The sequence below is a fragment of the Natator depressus genome, chromosome 1, assembly GCF_965152275.1.
Source record: "Natator depressus isolate rNatDep1 chromosome 1, rNatDep2.hap1, whole genome shotgun sequence".
NCBI lineage: Eukaryota > Metazoa > Chordata > Testudines > Cheloniidae > Natator > Natator depressus.
Window position 1 is genome coordinate 271901177 of NC_134234.1, and position 14133 is coordinate 271915309.

At 42.7% G+C, this 14133-nt stretch overlaps 1 protein-coding gene across 4 annotated transcripts in view; it reads left to right on the forward strand.

The window, feature by feature from the left end:
• Nucleotides 1–14133, forward strand: part of RASSF9 (Ras association domain family member 9) — a 38917-nt gene that overhangs the window by 10998 nt on the left and 13786 nt on the right. For 2 of the 4 annotated variants that reach the window (XM_074941949.1, XM_074941948.1), the window contains exon 2: nt 12442–12486. The exons of the other annotated variants lie outside the window; for them this stretch is intronic. The gene's annotated coding sequence lies outside the window, so the exon portion shown is untranslated. The remainder of the gene's footprint in view (nt 1–12441; nt 12487–14133) is intronic. 4 annotated transcript variants of the gene reach the window in all.

The following is a 14133-nucleotide window of genomic DNA, read 5'->3' on the forward strand; positions in this document are numbered from 1 at the left end:
CACACGTGAGAATTCGCAGCTGGCTGTTTTGTTTTTCATCTTCTTCACTGAGAAGTTTTCAGTCTTCTGAAGTTCCACAAGACATTAAAACTGGGAGTGGGGGAAGGGCTGTGAAATCACTCAAAAGGAAATCATTAAAATTGCCACATGGCTCGAATAGATTGGATGGCAGTTGTACGAGGTGAATGTACAGAGGAAAGATGAGCTCAGGGCCAGCTGTGTTCAAATAAACATGTAAGGCCTTAATTTTCAATCACAAATCTCTGCATTAATGACTTCCTGTCATAATAAAACTAAACCCCTTATACTCTGGGGGCACAGAGAAAGCACCCCAGCTGTCGGACTGAAAGGTTCTTTTTCCACTGTGCTCTTTGATATACCTCTCAAATGCCCCTCATTTCCAGAGATGACTTTCATTTGTTACTTATGCACTACACAAATTCAGGGTCAACTCATTTTATTGTTGAAAGTCAGAAGTCAAGAATAATTTAACTGGGATTACAGACAGCATTACTTACAGTCGGGGATGAACCCTACTGCATTTTAATGTGGCTGCATGAATAATTTTTTTTATGCCCCCTCATGTGGAGTCTTTGGGTAAATCTACGTGGCAGCTGTAAATGTAATTCCCAGCTCAAAGTGACATACATGTGCTAGCTGTGACTGGGTTAGCATGCTAAAAATAGCAGTGCAGGTGGTGGTGTGGGCTAGCTACCAGAGCTCCTTACAGACGGTCTCAGACTCTACTGTACTCGGGGGCTAGACCAAGGTGCCTCCACGGCTACACTGCTGCTGTTAGCAGGCTAGTTCAATCAAAGCTGTGTCTACCTGAGCTGGAAATTGCACCTCCAGCTGTAGTGTAGACCTACCCTTTGTCACACATGTGGGCTTTGGATTGATGAGAGGCATTATCTTTGGAGTTTACTTATCTTGGGTAGGAAGTTGAGACTACCAACTTGTAACTTTAGGTAGGATTGATATCCATACCATCATTGTCTGTGTCACACTTGAAGTAGTCAGCTACATTATTAAGAATAGAATAATGTTAGAAACAAGATTAATTTTTACAGAGATGGGACATTGCCATGAGTGGGTAGCTATGTAATATATTAATTTACTACAGATCTGTTTTGGGGTTCAGAGTCTGGAACCTGCTTTTGCTTGAGATCCCTATTCTCTACACCTATATACTCTCACTCACTCATGTTTAAAATAATTGAGTTATGGATGTCCCAATCAGAGAGAAAATGTCATTGCCTTCCTTGACAGGTATAATATATTTATTTTGCTTCTTTTTAAGAAAATAAAATTGACGTAAGGGTTGCATTAAATAAGGAAAAATATAACATACCTCTTGGTCAGGCATAAAATCAAGGTTTGAAAAATGGAATAATCAGTTTGCTGGGAGATAATTATGTGAAAACTTGGTCTATCAATATGTCTACTTTCTTTTAATCTTTACAGGTTCAATGACCTCAGTGGAATTGTGCATATGAGTCAGGCTTACTCATGTGAGTAAAGTTTTGCAGGATCTGCTCTTAGGCCCTGAACCTCTGCAGAAAGATCCTTTCATCCATGTGGAACAAGTTGTAGGACTGAGGCCTTATTTTGCTTTTTGCCAGCCTCATCCAAGTCCAACATACAAATATTTTGGTTTAGTGGTAGTTTCCACATATGTAAGCACTTTAAAGTTCAAAAGTATTCAAAACTGTGTGTGAGACACTGATTTGACAGTTAATTTCATGCCTCATTTACCAAAGGAAGTGATCAGATTCTGTTTACTGATTAAAGTGTGGCTTAGTAATAATTTGTAAGTAAGGGGTCATGGCATATTGGTTTTTGGTTGCTCTTGTTTCTGTGGGCTTTATTATTTGTAGGCTGATGTGCTGAAATGTTGCTTTGTTGTTTTGAAGAAGTAGAATCCACTATTGGACAATATGTGTCAACAGGCTTTCTGCATGCTGACAACTAAGCTACTTGCAGCATAAGGTCATTTCTTGCAGCAGTCAGGGCAGTTTCACTATTAAAATCTTGTCATACCAAACACCTCACTACAATGGTCAACCCCAAATTCTTAACAGAAATTTGAGACCTGCTGACTTTGGTGTAGTCTCCCAGGCTTTGGTACTGGGAGACTTCAATCTCCTTATACGGCAGAGGTCATCTTCATTTACTTGTGAGTTCACAGATGTTAAAGTTACCATGCATGTTTCTTAAGTTATTATGAGGAGCAGGCAAAGAGTAGTTGTATGTTTGACCTTGCTTTGGGACTGAACTAGAATTCTGGACCTCTATTTTTTTTCCACAGTCAGACTATCATCTTACGCAGTTGAATATTGAAGCAGCAAAATGCTTTTCAAAGGGGAAACTTTGATGGTCCAGCATCAGTGCTTACCAGTCACAGAAGAAGATTGGCAAAATTTTTGTACTCACTGTCACAATCCAGGGCAACTGCCCATGTATTTCTCCTCTACAATCCAGCCAAAGGCTCACGCTTTCCGGTTCCCAGCCGTCACCTCTCTTGGACAGAGACACGTGTCTTTCCCTCTGACTGGCATATTTCCAGGTTTGCATGGTATTTCCAGGTTCCCTGCCGCCTACACTGTGAATTTCCAAGGAAGGCAGATTCCTCAGTGGGCCTGCTTTGCCTTCCTTCCTCAGAGGCTGTAAACAGCACAATTGCCACAGTTAATTTACCACACAGCTCTTTCTAAGCAAACATACATTCTTAAAATGAAAGCATACAGAGAGAACATACTAAAAACAATAAAAGAACATGCATGCTAATAAGCTTACGTCCACAATGGCTCTTGTTGGTGTCAGTCCTCCTAACCCTTCCTTAAGGATTGGGACCCTCCATGCTGGATCAGAATGAAGGCCCTTGGTCAGTTTAAACTCAGGCTATTTATCCAAAAGTCCTTTCTATGTCTACTGGTCTCTAGAGAATCCAGATTGAACACAAGCGTCTCCATGAGGTGGTACCTCTCTGTAGGTGTTACCAGTGAATTTGCCAAATCATCTTCCACTCTTCTTAGCTCCTGAAGGGGCTGTGGATACCCTCCCCAGGGAATTACATACACTCCTTGGCCCAAAATGACACAAACTTAATGCAATAAGTTCTCCCAAAGATATTGTAGGAAATTGTCATACCTGTCATACTTGCTATGTTGTCAGTCTTACGATTTTTATATCTCTATCTAGAGAGAGAGAGATATAGCCTTACTATATATATTTATTTTTGTTCCACCACTATTGATGAGCTGGTATATCAGTGACATTCTTATAGAACTTATTGGTTAAATGATATGCTTACATGAAGCATTTAGGCAGGAGACAGCCATTGGTGAAGGAAAATTAGCTTCTAGTCCTACTGTTCAGAATCTTTTTATACCCAGTGTCTTCTCTGGCCTTCTTTATTCTGAGGGGAAAGAACTAACCAAAGGAAATTGTCTGAAGCTGTCCACGATCCAGTTAATATTGATGAGAATGGTTGCACTCTAACAAATTTTAGCAATCTTAGTGTGAATTCTTCATAGATGAGCAGATGGTTGACAATACTGTTATAAAATGTCAAAGAATTAAGCAAACTCCCAGCTACTCTTAGATAAATTTCAGGTTGTTACTCTTTCCAAGTTCTAGGAGATCCTAGCTGAGCTCAGCTACATTTGGGTTTCACCCATTTAATTCCTGATTCGTGGAGGCCTGTGGGGAGGTCCCAAGTCAAGTCTTAATGGAGATGGCTAATGCCTTACTTTGGGAGGGCAGGACACTCCCAACTTTTATATACACAGAGCCTCTATAACTTCTCGTGATGTGGACATACTGGCTAGTTCCTCACCAATCTCACTTTTAGAGGGAGCTCTTGAACGAGGATTGGGTTTATTGTACAACTTTTAGTCAGGCATTAGGCATTCTTGTGGCACTGAAACAGGCCATTCCCTATGGAGCTGCTGAAGAGCCATAATGTGGGTTTTCCTCAATATACTGAAGATATTCAGTGCCGCTTCCTTTCCCATCAATCCATCATGGACTATTTCTTGGCTATTTGAGTGTTTAGACAGCACTTCTCTTTGGATGACAGTTGGTTAATACTCTGCAAGATTGAAGTGATACTCATGTTGCTAGAGAAGTGTTTTGAGAAGCTTTTTGGCAGTTTGTGCATGCCCACTATGCAGGGAATATGGCTGCTACTTGAGAGACTATTGTGGAATTTGGTTGTCATCTCAGAATAGGGGCTTAATTCCAAATAATGCAAAAATTATGCCTAATTTTATCAGACGCTTATTTCACTACAGTAATTCATGTCTCAGGCTCATCTAGAGTAGACCACTGCCATGCTCTTGTAAATAGACTTTCTTTGAAATTGAACTACTTGGAGCATAGCTACTTGTGTGTTTCTTAAGGGGTTGATTTTAAGGGCCTTATTCAAAGCCTGTAGAAGTCAATGTAAAATTCTGAGAGACTTCAATGGACTTTGAATCAGGACTTATTATAGGACAGAAGGAATTTGTTATAACACCTGCACTACTTACTAGTACCCCAAAGTGTACAATTCAGAGTCACACCTGTACTATAACATTTAGTTCTGGAATGTGCTTTATTAAGCTGGCTGATCTTTACTTTCATTATTGCTCAATAGGTGCCTTGTTAATGTGTTCAATACGAAAAATTAAACACCTGAATTTGGTAAGCAAACAGAAGATGAAATGTTCAACGATCGGGTATTGAAACGTTTGATCTATGTTGCTATCTTTAATGCAATAGTTACGTGATCTTGTATCTAAATCTTTTATTATGGATTCTGCTGTTATACTTGGAGCTGATACTTCTATAAAGGGCTACCATCAATATTTGGAGGCCAAAAGTGTAACTTAATAATAATCACAGCTTAAATAATTTTTTAATCACCGAACTAATGGCAAGAAATCAGGGGCTCCCTCTAGTACAGTGGTCCCTAAACTGTCGGGTGCCCCCCTCTAGAAGTAATGTTCAGAGGGGCATGGTGGAATCTGGGCTAGCCTCCAATGGGGGCAGGGAGAGAGCACCACCCAGTCTCGCTCTGCCCCCAGCTCTGCTCCCAGCCCCAGCCAGGCTACCGATCCACTCCCAATCCCAGCTTCAGCCTTGCCCCCAGCCTCGGCCCATGTCCCAGGCCCAGTTCCACTCCTGGCCCTGGTTCCACTCCAGGCCCCAGCCGCAGTCCCAGCCTTGGCCCCTGGTTCCTGGCCTGGCTGCAGTCCCAGGCTGGCTTCCCAGCCCTGACCACGGCCCTGCTCCCAGCCATGGTTCCAGCCACAGCTCCAATCTCAGCCCTGACTATGGCCTCACTCCCATCTCCTGACCACAGATCTCGGGATGGGAGGAGCACAGACAGGGGCAAGGAGGGACACAAGGTAAAAAGTTTGGGGACCACTAATCTGGTGTGTCAACAGCAGCATCATAACATTACTAGAGCTGGACTGATATCTTCATAATAATAGTTGCATGAAGCATCATGATATGATGCTATCTAAATAAGTCCTTATCAGTAAATCAAAACAGCCATGTTAACTTCAACTCTTCTCAGAACCACTGGGAAAATGGAAAATATCAACATTGTTTGGTGCTGGAGGGAGTTTTTAAAAGGGTATTTCATATATTGGTGTGGGTGTGTAATACAAATTGCCAACACAGGTGCTTGTGTATGTATCTTGGGCCAGATCCCTCAGCTACCCCCACGAGCCATGTCTTCAGCAATGAAGCTATGATTTACACTTGTGGAGGGTATCTCTAAATATGAGAACCGGACGTACATATGTGTGTTCGTGTATTCATTGTAAATGGGGCTGGTAACACTGTTTGTTAAAGTTGCTCAGTGCTTCCAGGTGCATTTCAGTTGTTTATAACTTTGCCAAGCCTGCTAATGTAACCATTTAAATTTTCCATGTTGAGTACCTGCCTCAGGATAAAACTTTTAAATGACAACCCAAAATAGTTCAGCCATTTCTGAGAACAAGGCTAGAAAAAAATACATTGTTTTGCGCATGTTAAAATTTTCTGATTACCTCTTCTCTGTATAGCTCTAGCTCCCCCATGCTTTGGAGTAGGGACTTAAATTTGGCCCAGGATGGTGTTTGTGTCAGGGATGGGCATTTTGCCATCCTCTTGACAGTCTACCCAAATCTGGCCAAGTTATAAGACTTCTGAAAAATTGTAGTTTACACATGCTCAGTAGAGACTTCATTGATTTTTAGCAACTAAAATCTCTGAGGATTCTGTCCTCATTGAGCACGGTCCATGACCTTACAGCTCCTAGTGCTGACAAGATTGAGCATGTTCCATCCTCACAGAATGACAGCGCATGCTCCATCCCATCACAGCTCCTCCATGCGACTGGACCACACGTGTCATCCTCACAGAGCAACTGAGCATGCTCCCTCCAGCCCATTATTATAGGAGCAAGGCCAGACTTTCCCAGTATGCTTCCAGCTTCTTTGGGCCAGTGTGAGGCCAGGCACTGGAACTGGGACCCTCTCTTTCCTGTCCTCCAGGCACTGTAGAGAAGGAAGCTGTTCAATTCGAATGTAGAAGGGATAAAAGCTGGGAAAGGAAGAGATTGGGCCGAGGAGTCACTGGGAATGGATTGAATCTGGGCCTGGCTGGGCAAGAAGATTGAGACTGGGAGCAAGGAGGATGTGAGGGGGACTGGGATTGTTTGTATGGAGAGTCTGGGACTGGAAGCCGGGGGAAGGGAAGGTTGGGACTAGTTGGGCAAATAAACTGAGTCAGTGAGAGAAATGGTGTGGGACTGAAAGCCAGGAACACTCAGATCAGATGAGCAGCTCCAGTGGGCAGACTGGAGACTGAAATTGACTGGATATAGTGCGACTAGGAACCAGTGTTGGGGAGAACAGGGTTGCAGGGAGGGAGTGGGAGGTGCTGTTGAGAACTGGGACTGGGCAAAAAGACTGGGACAAGGAACCACAGAGGAGGGAAACGGGGGGAGGAGAAGGTGGAGAGGAAACTGAGATTTGATAAGGATCTCATGAAGGAAGACTAATATTGGGGTCCAGTGTGGGAAAGAGACAGATGAGTAGCTGGGAGGGAGAAATTGAGATTGGTGGGTGGGCAAGCAGGCTAGGATGGTGTGGGGATGGAGAGGCACTGGGAGTGTGGGGTTTGGGATTTGAACTGCAAGCCTGGACCAGGAAACTTAGGCTATGTCTACATTTGGAGCTCGAGGTGTGCCGTTTGTATAAGCTCTCGTCAAACCAGTGTGCTAAAAATAGTGGTGTAGCCACAGTGGCATGAGTTAGCTGCCCGGAGTACATACTCTTGGGATCCAGTTGGTTTGTACTTACAGAGGCTAGTCTATTCCATAGGTCACCACTACCCATGCTACTGTGGCTATACTGTTATATTGAGCATGCTAATGTAACCCACACACCACTGGGGTGTGGTGCTCTGTCCCATCTAGTGGCACCGAGACCACTTAGAGAGAGAGAATTAATGAGTCTGCTCTACAGCCTTGGATAACAGCCATATGGCTTTTAGCTCATACAGTAGAAGCTCATGCATTTAGCTCCAGAGGTTCCAGGTTCGATTCTGCCCGCCGATGACTGGGGTCTGTCGGTGTTACACTATCTCAAAGAGAGCTAGCACAAATATGTCACATCCCCAAGTCCATGTGTAGACATAGCCTCAGACTGGATGGGCAAGGAGACTGAGACTGGGAGGAGAAGAAACCTGAGGAGTTGAGAGTGGGACTGGGATAAAGATCCAGGTGTGGAGAATAGATAAGTCTGAGACAGAAATCTGTGGGAGGGGATGGACTAGAAGAGTCTGTACCCCCTAGTGCACACTCCCATCCAGAGCCTGGAATGAAACCCAAGATTCTTGAGTCTCACGATTCCTCTGCTCTTAACAAAGATGTATTGGAAAAGTGTGTGACTCATTCCCTTCTAGTGCTGGTCCACAGAGAGGATGACAACCTGCTTTCTGTTACTCTGGTAGCTCAAGAGGCAGAGGTCTGTGTGGTGGATCTGAAACCTGCTGATGATTCACATATATGTCAATTTCTGTTTTTTTTCAGTTGGCAACCTTAATCACATTCTTTTAATGTAGGCTGTTTGTCATTTCCTAGGTTTTTTTAAAAAGCAAAGTCAAGCAAACTGTGCAGACTTAATTAATTCCCCCCAATGCATATGCAGTATAATTTAGGCTTTAATTACATGATCACATTATACTTTTTCCCCAGGACGCTTGCTTCATTCAATGCAGAGAATGGACCTCTGGAGCCTTCTGCATTCCTCTTCAGTTTTGTATAGCAAAGGAGGTTGTTGTCTGCAGGTCTCTTGCCTCATTTATTGTTAGATGAGGCAGAAGATTGCAGGAAGAGAGAGGATGGTCCTATGGTTAAGGCAGTTGGATGGTGCCATTGGGGATTGGATTCTATCTCTGCCTCTACCACCTATATGATGCTGGGCAAGTCACTTAAACCAGAATTTTCAGAGGCATCACTAACAGTGTGTTTCTCATTTTGTGTGTGCCTGACTTGTGACCGTGGGGTCTGATTTGCAGAAATGCTGAGCACTCACAGCTACAATTGACATCAATGGTTGCTTCAAACATATTAAATGCTATATAATGCTAAGTACTCTGAAAAATCAAGTCCTAGATGTCTCAACTTTGGCCCCAAAAATTAGTGGATGCTTTTTACCTTAACCTGTCTGTGCCTCAGCTCCCGATCTGTAAAAGGAATATAATACCACTCCTTCACCTCACAGCGGTGTGATAAAGCTAAATTCATTGTGTGTGAAGCACTCAGATTCTATGGTGATGAGCGCCACAGAAAAGCCCATGAGGAAAGTAATGATTCTGTCTTCAGAGCAGGGTTTTAATAACATCTGGTATATAAGGTGTCAGGCCATACATAGATCAATAATTATTGAATAGTTGCTGTGATGGGTTTGGTCACAGAAAGCCCCTTGGGACTGCCACCTGACATGCTGGAATTAGCTCTGAGCCCGTTTTCCACTGGAAGCTTGGGACTCCAGAACCCTGCCTTGTTGAGCCAGACACGCTAGTCTGCTGGAACACAGACCCAGGTCTTTTCCATGCCCCCAAAGCTGCGAACTTTAACCAAAAACTGGTCAGCTAGTCACCTATCTCCAGCACCCAGACATCCAGCTCCCAATGGGATCCAAACCCCAAATAAATCCATTTTACTCTGTATAAAGCTTATATAGGGTAAACTCATAAATTGTCCGCCCTCTATAACACTGATAGAGAGATATGCACAGCTGTTTGCTCCCCCTGGTATTAATCACTTACTCTGAGTTAATTAATAAAAGTGATTTTATTAAGTATAAAAAGTAGGATTTATGTGGTTTTAAATAATAACAGACAGAACAAAGTAAGTTACCAAGCAAAATAAAACAAAAAATGCAAGTCTAATCCTAATACATTTAAGAAACTGAATACAGGTAAATCTCACCCTCAGAGATGTTCCAATAAGCTTCTTTCACAGACTAGACTCCTTCCTAATCTGGGCCCAATCCTTTCCCCTGGTACAGTCCTTGTTCCAGCTCAGGTGGTAACTAGGGGATTTCTCATGACTGGCAGCCCCCTTTGTTTTCTTCCGCCCCCTTTTATAGCTTTGGCACAAGGTGGGAATCTTTTGTGTCTCTGGGTCCCCACCCCTTCTTCTAAATGGAAAATCACCAGGTTTAAGATGGATTCCAGTACCAGGTGACTCGATCACATGTCACTGTAAGACCTCATTCTCCATTCTTTCAGGGCTGACCTGCACATACCCAGGAAGGTTTGCAAGTAAACAGAGTCATTCACAACCAATTGTCCTAGTTAATGGGAGCTATGAAGATTCCAAGCCACCATTAATGGTCCACACTTTGCATAGTTACAATAGGACTTCAGAGTAATATTTCGTATTTCTATCTTCAGATACAAGAATGATACATTCATACAAATAGGATGAACACACTCAGTAGATTATAAGCTTTGTAATGATACCTTACAAGACACCTTTTGCATAAAGCATATTCAAGTTACATTATATTTACACTCATAAGCATATTTCCATAAACATATGGAGTGCAACGTCACAGTTGCTTATTAAGTGAGCGCTGTCTGTCAAGTGCCCTGAATGAGGTTGGGTTACTGTGAGGCATAAATACCATGTGATCATGTAATTAAAGTCTGTATCATAATGCATATTCAGTAAGGGGCCGAATTAGCTGCCGCTACCATACTCATTCAACTGATAAAGTGTCTTGTTAAAGTAAACTGTCTTTTTATTCTCCCTTTGTGCATTTGAATTGTATAGGAACCTAACTGCCTGGGTTAAAAGGATCCTTAACTGCTCTGGTGCAAAGACATTTGTATATTCCAAAATGTTGAGACATCAAATATGTGTTTTAAATGTTAACTCAGCCAGACTTACTGTGAACTAAATATATCACAATAATTAGTTTTCAGTTTGCTTAAGGTGTTTTAAAGAATTGGCTGTAATTTACAAAATACCTACCTAGCAAGTGCCTTTCAAAGCTGACAGATTGGTAGTGTTTCTTGTAACTGTCAGTGATATGTATCTCTTAATTAACTACTAAAAACTTAATTTCTCATTATAATGAAGTGATATGCACTGTTCATGTACTATCAAAGTTAACCAAAATGTGTCCTTTTTTTTTCACTAGCCATTCTCTCCTAGGATGAATAGGAGAAATAAAAGGAATTAGGGGGGTAGTTAGAACTTGGGAGATATGAGTTCAAATACCTGCTATGCCACAGACTTCTTTTATGACCCGGGGCAATTCACTTAGCCTCCCTGCGTCTCAATTCCCCATCTGTAAAATCCAGATAATAGCACTTCCTTAGATCATAAGGGTGTTGTGAGGAGAAAGCATTAATGATTGTGAGGCACTCAGACACTATCCTAATGGGTGCCATCTCCATACCTAAGGGCTCGTCTTCACTGGCAATGTTAAAGGGCTGCCACGGCAGCACTTGAACGTGGCTTGTGTAGTCGTGGCAGAGCGCTGGGAGAGAGCTCTCCCAGTGCTCTAAAAAACCCACCTCCACGAGGGGCGCAGCTCCCAGCACTGGGAGGGCAGGTGCACTGTCTATACTGGCCCTTTACAGCGCTGAAAGTTGCTGTGCTCAGGGGGGTGTTTTTTCACACCCCTGAGCAAGAAAGTTGCAGCGCTGTAAAGTGCCAGTGTAGACAAGCCCTAAGATAGCTAGGAAGATTTTTCTACTCAAAATTAATGTCAAATATTCAAAATTTGTGACCTAATTATTTTATTACCATGGCTCTTCGTCTTAATACTCAGCGTCTCTGAAGGTCAAAGTGGTTAACCACAAGTTGCTACAGACCCACTACTATTACACAGCTGGAGTAGACATGCTAGCATTACAATGGCTCCATTTTGGTAGTTTTGAGTATATATACTTGTGCATGCTATTCAAAGTTTCTGATATAAATTGGTTCAGGTTTCTTTTGTGTATCTAATACTCAGCGTAGGTATTAAGTCGAAAGATATTCATGAGCGTGCACTCCATCTTGGGTTTCTTTTTTCCCCTTCTGGCTCATCAAATACTAGTTGTAAGTAACGGAACCCATTTCATTCAGAAAGTTCCAAAGAGAAATGAAATGGATTAGAAAAGGAAAAAGAATTTGATTGCAAATGAGGCCTTGATAAAAATTCCTTTTGTGGATCACAATTTCAATGTACTTTAATGAAAGCAAGAGAGACAGAGGAGATTATATGGTGTAATTTCAAAACCGGATGGTTCACTGGCTGTTAAAATAATGTAATATATAGACAAAGTGAAACTCATAGAAGACTTGCTCTGCTGTTCTTACTCCACCAGTGCTCCTAAGTACCGCATGAGCTATCTATTACATACAACAGAACTGGGTCAAAAGAACATTAAAGATGCAAAATCAATCATTTGAAGGTTAGGAAACACCAGCTTTATGGTTACTAATACAATCATTTTCCATAGTTGCCTTGTGTAGGGTCCCTCTGGAAAAAATAGCATGTAACTAAAGACATATAACACGTATTCATTGGGGCAGATTTAGGACTCTGAAGGCAACTGTCAGGAAAAAGTTTCCTAACTTTTAAGTGCTTGACTTTGCAAACTAAATAATGTTCTGTTAATGTAGTGAGTAGGTAATCAGTTGCTGGGGGCATGTGCTTGGAGTAAGGAGTGTTCACTGGGGTGGGAAGAGCCCAGCTCAGCTACTGCCCCATGTGTTATCCGCAGAGGGGGCCATGGGCCAGTAGGGCCATGTCCAAGTAGGGGGGTGCTCAGTTCATCTCTCTTCCTCCACCACTACCACGGTTCTGTCAGCTCCCCATACAGTTTGTGCTGCTGCTTTGGCAGTGGAATGAGCTGAACCTTAACATGTTCTGTGTTTGGTTACTCTTTTGGCAGGCTACCAAGATTTTCCAGAGGGACACACGCCAGAGAAAGGAAGTGGTAGGTTTTACTAGGTTATATCCCAGCAGAAGCAGAACAGAATGTCATGGGACAAAGAAAAGGCACTTGTGTAGTCTGAGGGCTTCCCTGCTGCTTAATTTCAAAGGCCTGCTGTCACAAGAATCTTTTATAATGGAAAATGCTAGGCAACCTAAGTATGGGGAATTACCAGCTCCCCTTATAATATTGATCACCTCATTGTGGTGTTTAGGCCCCGTATCGGACATGAGTTATAAACTCGTCTCCTTCCGCTATTTATAATGAAGATGTCTGGGGAAAAATAATTTCAGCCTCATTTTGTAAACAAGGCATACCAGCACAAGACTTAAGTTTTGCATAGATCTTGTGCTGGTCCTTTACATGGGTAAATTTAGGCAATGGTACTTTGGGCAGCAAAGTTTCATTTGCTGATGAGTGGAAACAGGCTACCAAACATACCTGCTGCCATGCTGAAAGGGACAGTTTGCCAAGCTGTGATGGCTAAACTTTGTGTGTTGTGCATGTGGTGATTACATGTTGCTTGTAATTATTAGAACTGGGAGCCCTGGCTGTTGGGAGTCTGAAAGGACAGGAAACAGAAAGGCGGGGGGGGGGAGGGAGGGGTTTGAGGAGGCGGAGTGAGAGCTACCGAGGGTGCAGCAGCAGCAGCTTGGTAAAGAGGTTTCCACTTTACAAATAAAGTCCTGTTGAAGTTTGTTAGTACCTTGCCTGGTTGCTACAACAGTACACTAACACTGAACAATTAGAAAATGTTCCCACACCTATCATACTGCTGCAAATGACTGTAACTAGATGCATCAGTGTTGGTTTCAACTAGGGAGCTCCTGCTTCGGCTGCTGCCAGTACTAGTTCTCCAAGAGCAGTCATTATCCACATCAAAGAATTTTTTTTCCGGTGGATCAAGTTGCTAATGTTACTTTTGCTCCTGTTGGAAAGCACTTCTACAAACCATGATCTTGGCTCCCTCTTTGTTCTCAAAACCTCCCCTGTGCCAGCCTACCACAGTAAAGCACTGATGCAGCTTATCTGCCTTGGCATTGTGCCTTCTCAGCAAAGTTGCTCATGGTTACTCTCAGAAGTTTCCTTCCAGACATTTTTGGACTGGTAGCCAGAAGCCTTTAAATATATAATGGACAATGATGCTTTGTCTGACAGGATAGTTGATGCAGTGTAGGTCTGTGCAGTTTGAATACTTGTTTCTCTCACCAACAGAAGTAGGTGCAATAAAAGATATAATCTCACCCACCTTGTTGGTTTGTCTGACAGACAGGCAGATTTAAGGTGTGGATACAAGTTATAGAGAGTGTGTACCCTGAGGGTGGTGGAAAGCATACTGTAAATCATTTCACAGTCAAGGCAGATAAAAAGGTGAAGAATTAGCAGTGGAGATTTGTAAAGTAATAGCCACCATTGAAGTGCTGACAACCATGCAATTGCTGTGTCATCATTACACCCTCACTCTCACTTTTCAGTGAGTCTTTCAGTGAGAGTCTTCCAAAAGTATTTCTAGAGTGGAGAGTTCCTCTTGCCAGAGGCAGATTTACCATGAAACAAAGAGTGCGGTGGCATGGGGCCCCAATGACAGCGGGGACCCCAAAATGCAAGACAAAACTCATCTGACAGTCTGCTTCTGAGTCCCGTCTGGTG